Raw genomic sequence first — 5,635 nt, 5'->3', positions numbered from 1 at the left:
TACACAAGACCCATGGTGAGTGCTGAAGGGCGATACCTGAAAAGTGGTAGTGTGCATAAGGATAGGGGAACGCATTTCCACTGTGTTAAAAACATGATCCTTTAAGAACCAAGAGAATCTTGTGTTTTACAAGTCCGGCAAAACTGCATTCCTTTCCACTTGATACCAGGAGACAACCATACAGATCTTAAACTATATGGACAATATGAGCATTTCTGGTTCACAGACTCATTCTTTAGCATCCCATCAGCCTTCATCCCCCCTTCCCCCCACGGATCTAGCTTTCACTGTTGCCGTCGATGGCTAGCGCCAGCAAATCAGTAACATCCGGGATGCTAACCGGGGGCAGAGGCGACGCCTCATTTATCGTCTGCTCCCCTCTCTTGAGGATACGGTTTAACATATCCCCAAAGGACTTGAAAGGATCGCTCAGTTTCTTCTGCACCCCTAGGAGGAACGACACCCCTCGCCGAATTGCCATACAACGGTCATGACCATGACTCCATGAGTGTGCCGAGTAGGATGTGGGTGATCATGTTCTGCCTCTTGGTTTTTGTTTAGGTCTTTTGCTATGTCGCCTAGCCCCACCTCCTTTCTGCTCTCCAAATCCTCATGGAGAGAGTCCAGTTCAGCATTGTCCAGATCAACATCTTCTTCCAGTCCATTCAACTGTTGAAATAAACAAAGATGCATAACAGATGTAGATCAATGTTGATGCAATCAGACATAATTCCGAGACCATTAGATGCATCTGCAACCTGAAACAATTCAGATGTAGAAGTAAAAAAACAGACACATATGCATACCTTGGAGAGCAACGACGACAGGAGGAGGTCTTCCTCTTCCATGGGACCATGGAACCGGTCGAAGGGGAGAAGAACAGATGTGCAGGAATCACTGAAAATGAAGTGCTTTTCTATGAAAGAAAGCAGAGAAAGAAGCTGCATGCCTCTTTCCCAATCGGAGATAAAAAAACATATAAATTCATGTTGTTGTCAAGGATTCGGAAAGAAGATGAGACAGTGAAGGTGTGCGACCGCTGATACCCATAAGGTCGTGAGGACGGGGGATCCAAAAGGCGCACCAGCGCTTGGCCGGGTTTCCATGTCAACAGGGTAGCAGTCGCTGGCGGACCCAGGAAAAAACTGGTGGGTGGGCACACTACTATTTGTTTTTCCGCACTACCCATGTGTGATAAAATTTGTCAAATGAATAATATAAACAACCACACTCTATATCTGTTTTTCCACACTACCCATGTGCGATAAAATTTGTCAAGTGAATAATATAAAGAACCAATTGATTCACAACATTAATTGTATACCAATACATATGTTTCAAATGTGCATGGTTCCATTACAAATTGTTTAAAATATGAACAAACTCTTGCAGGATGAAATATAGCACAAATAGAAAATTACATCACTAATATTTGATAAGTCTACAAAAGTCCATATCAAGCCTTGCTAATCTAGGGGTAAAAGACCTTATCCCCAAGCAAAGTTTGGTTTCTAATCTAACATAATCTGCACGGGGGCAGCTATGGTTTGTTTCCCTTTTGTGAGAATTTTGCAAAAGAGTTACACAAAATAATTCTACACTGCCATTTCTTCACAAAAGTTTATATGGGTATCCATTCAGGGCGGACACGGTCCGAGCCGGTCCGGTCCCTGTCCGAGCCGGCGTTTGGACCGGACCGAGCAACGTCACGGTCCTGTTTTCAGGGATCGGACCAGCAATGGCCGAGCTCGGGCCGGACCGTGAGGACTGACATGGGCAGAGCGCGCTCTGGAGCTCCGGCGACGGCTCATCGGAGAGATATCTTGCTAGAGGAAGGGCAACTCATCGAAAAGATGTCTGGGAGCTTGAGAAAAATCAGAGGAAGCTACATGACCAAAAAGAACACAAGAGGGAGCTCATCGGCGACGAATCTGACACGACGGCCGGTGGACGGAGATGAAAGGAACGATGGCTGATGCGGCTATGTTGGACCTCCCTCGTCGATCTTTTTGATGGAGATGCTAGATCTCACGACGGAGGAACTCCTAGACATGATGGTTCGTCGCGGGAAGGCTGGTGGCCTTGGTGTTATGCGGTGGTGCTCTGCTTGTTCGTTGGACGGCGGCGGCCGCGGCACAGGTGCGTGGCCCTGTCACGCCTTGGCCGCCACACACTCACCAAGCCCCCGCCATGCCCCCGGCAAGCCCCCAGCCACGCCCCCGCCCCGCTCTGGCCATGGCCCCGCCATGCTGCCGGCTGCTTCTTCGGTCTGCTCGGTCGGGCCGAGCTTTAACTGGACCAGACCGGCCGATTTTCGGTCTTGTTTTGAGGGACCGGACCGGCCGATTTTTTTGTCAGGCTAGGACCAAGCCAGCCCGGACCGAGCGGGCCACGAGCCGGTCCAAAAGACCGCTCGTGCCGTCCACCCTGAGTATCCATGGTGTGAACCTAGAGACTGTCTTAATAAAAAAATTGAAACTGGATGGGAGGACACAAAAGCAAATTTTATTGAATACAAAGAGCCTATGCCCAAACTATGTTTGGTTTCGAGATCGGAACGAGCTGTTATGGGCTAAACATTGGACTAAGTTGCAGTGCATTAATGTGAAAATTTTGGCTATAGGTAAAAATCTTGCTGAGAGATAGAAATTTAGAACACACCATATTGGCAAGCAAATAGATTTTTTTTAAATGGAGGCGTGCCCCCGGCCTCTGCATCATGATGATGCATGCAGCCATGGCAAGCAAATAGATGGAGAACAAAAATTATAAAATGTCTTAGACAGAAGTTGAGACACCATAATGATACTACCTGATTTATAATTGGGAAAGAAACGAATGTACCAATTGAACATATAAAGGATGAGCTAGTGCCCAACTAGCAGCACGAGCCACGTCTCCTTTTATTCACCATGAACAATTCATCGCGGATCAACGCAATTGGGCAGCCCTCTCTCTCCAGTAAAAATATCTCCTTTGTCTCCCTCATCCCACCTCCCTCTCGGCCGCCTCTTCTCCTCCACCTCCGCCTCCATCACCTCCTCCTCCCCTGCCTCCACACAGGCCCTTGGTTGCCAGCCAACCATCGCTCGCCTCTTCCTCTCCTCTTCCTTGGTCGCCTCTTCCTCTCCACTTCCTTGTTCTCAGAACGGGTGCAGGTCGTCGCCATGGAAGAGCAGAGGCGGCAGGGTGGGTGCACTAGTAGAAAAAAGGTCAAACGTGAAGCACATTAGTGCCGGTTTGAATTAGAGCCGGCACTAATGTGTACATTAGTGCCGGTTCGTGGCGGCGATCAATAGTACCGGTTCGTGGTTAACCTTTAGTACCGGTTCATGCCACGAACCGGTACTAAAGAGGTTGTGTCAGCCTGCGGTCAGGCTATGGCCCCACCATCACCATTTAGTGCCGGTTCGTACCACGAACCGGTACTAATGTGGTTATGGTACGTAAGCTGTTTTTAGTCCCACCTCGCTCCCCTAACAAGGCTTTTACCACCTTAAATATGTTACTTCTCAAACTATCACAAGCACTTGGTCTTCATTGAACTCTATGTGTAGAATTTGTGGCCGCAATATGAGTCTTCACCAGTTCCTAAACTGGTGAGGACTCATATTGACAAATCAGATTGTACACAAAAAGATCATTGATGATCAATGTATTTTTGATGTATAAGAGATCATATTGACAATTTAGACTGTAAAGAAATATAAGATCATGCAAATTACAGGCAGGAGTAGTTTTCTTTCTTCGAGGAGAAGAAAGAAAGGCGATCTCGCCTTGTGCCGCCTTCCTTCGCCGCCGTCCTCCGGCGGCTCCCCTCTGCTGACGACCTCGGTCGTCGGTGGTGAGGGGGGCCACCGTATCCGCGCGCGTGGATTGATTTAGGCATTAGTTTCTTAGGATTTTGGGTTGTTCATCGTCATGGCTTCAGCTGTGGCGATGGCGGCGCCGACTAATAAATCTTCAGATCCTTTCCCAACGAAGCGATCTGCTTTTGGGTGGATTTGAAAACCAGACTGTTCAAGCGAGGATGGTGCGGCAGCGGCGGCATCCTCGTGGTGGACATGTGTCCTCGGGCTCCGCTGTTGCGACGACGTTTGCCCCAGCGCCGGTGTGGAGGTTGGGAGGTAGTCCATGAGCGGATGCAGATTGTGGTCTGCATCGACGACATCTGGAAGATGGTGGATCTGGGTTCGGGGTTCGTGGCAGGCAGGTATGGTTTCCTCCTCCAACTTCTTAGTTGGGGGTGCCCGATCTGGAGTTCGATGGCGTGTCCGGGGTGTTGCCCCGGTCTGATTCGTTCAACGGCAATGGTTTCGCCTTTATTGGCGAGCCACCATGGAGGTCCGCAAAGCTACATATCATCGATGGAGCCGCATCGAGCTCGGGTGTGGAGGTGACCCGTGATTTTCTCTTTTGGTGGCTGCTATGGTGGTGCCAGAGGAAGGTGACGGTCATTGGTGTCAAGCTTAGAGGATTCTTCAGTCTTGTTTGTAATTTTAATTCTTGGCTGGTGTTCCTGTGTGCAAAGGCTAGCGTTCTGCTGTCTTTTCAGTTTTGTCAGGTGTTCCTGTCATTTTCAACCGTTTATGCCTTCATTTGCTATTTTTCATGCATTTAATGATTTGTTTTGAGCTAAATGACACTAAATTTTGTGCAGGCAGCGCACCACCTTTAGTACCGGTTGGAGCCACCAACCGGTACTACAGTTGCTTAGTAAGCTGTTTTTTAGTCCCACCTCGCCAAGAGAGAGGGACTAGGAGCGGTTTATAAGCCCTGAGTGCAGCGACGATGAAAGACGAGGCTCAATGCTCACGTTGCTTAGCTTCAAGCCTTCAGGAATATGGTAGATTGCACGGAGCTATGCGCAGTGCAGTTTACACTATTCCGAAAGGCTTGAAGCAAATTAACGAGCATTGCACCTCTTTTTTATTTATAATAACTTATTACAACTCCGGACTTACTACAAAATGAACTCTGAAAATGTTGAATTTTGGCAAACTAGATGAAAAACTATGCAGAAATAAATAGAAGAAAATAAATATAACAGAAAAGAAAAAACTATACAAAAACTATGCAGAAATAAATAGAAGAAAAAAAGAAGAAAAAAAACTATAAAAAAATTGGGACGCTGCCCTGTGGGCCTGCTAGGACACGGGCGTGCAATTACAGGCCTTAAGGCCCAGCAGACTCACAGGGCAGCGCGCAGAATTTAGGCCCACAAGCCTGCTATATAGAGGAGTTTGAAGAGGTAGCCGCGGCTGGGTTTATAAACCAGTGCGGCTTCCCTTCGCCCGGCGACGTGGGACTAAACTTTGGGGTGGCAGCGCGAGGCCTTTAGTACCGGTTGGTGGCTCCAACCGGTACTAAAGACCATCCTTTAGTACCGGTTGGAGCCACCAACCGATACTAAAGGCCTGCTCTTCCCACCTCCTGGCCTGGCCAAAGTTGGCCTTTTGTACCAGTTGGTGGCTCCAACCGGTACTAAAGGCCTCTCCTATATATACACCACTTGCGAAAATTTAGTTAGATCTCCACTTCTTTCGTCTCAATCAGAACCTCTCGCGCGTGCCCGTTGCCCAGCCAGTCGTCGCCGCCGCCGCCCGTCGTCCGTCGTCGTCGTCGTCGTCCCCGC

General features: G+C 48.6%; 1 pseudogene; it reads right to left on the bottom strand.

Moving 5' to 3' along the window:
- Positions 1-277: 277 nt before the first annotated feature.
- On the bottom strand, positions 278-2,237 carry LOC123186833 (uncharacterized; annotated as a pseudogene).
- Positions 2,238-5,635: the final 3,398 nt, after the last annotated feature.

Source organism: Triticum aestivum, chromosome 2A (genome assembly GCF_018294505.1).
Source record: "Triticum aestivum cultivar Chinese Spring chromosome 2A, IWGSC CS RefSeq v2.1, whole genome shotgun sequence".
NCBI lineage: Eukaryota > Viridiplantae > Streptophyta > Magnoliopsida > Poales > Poaceae > Triticum > Triticum aestivum.
The sequence above is the reverse complement of the archived record's forward strand: the minus strand, read 5'-3'. Positions and strand labels throughout refer to the sequence as shown.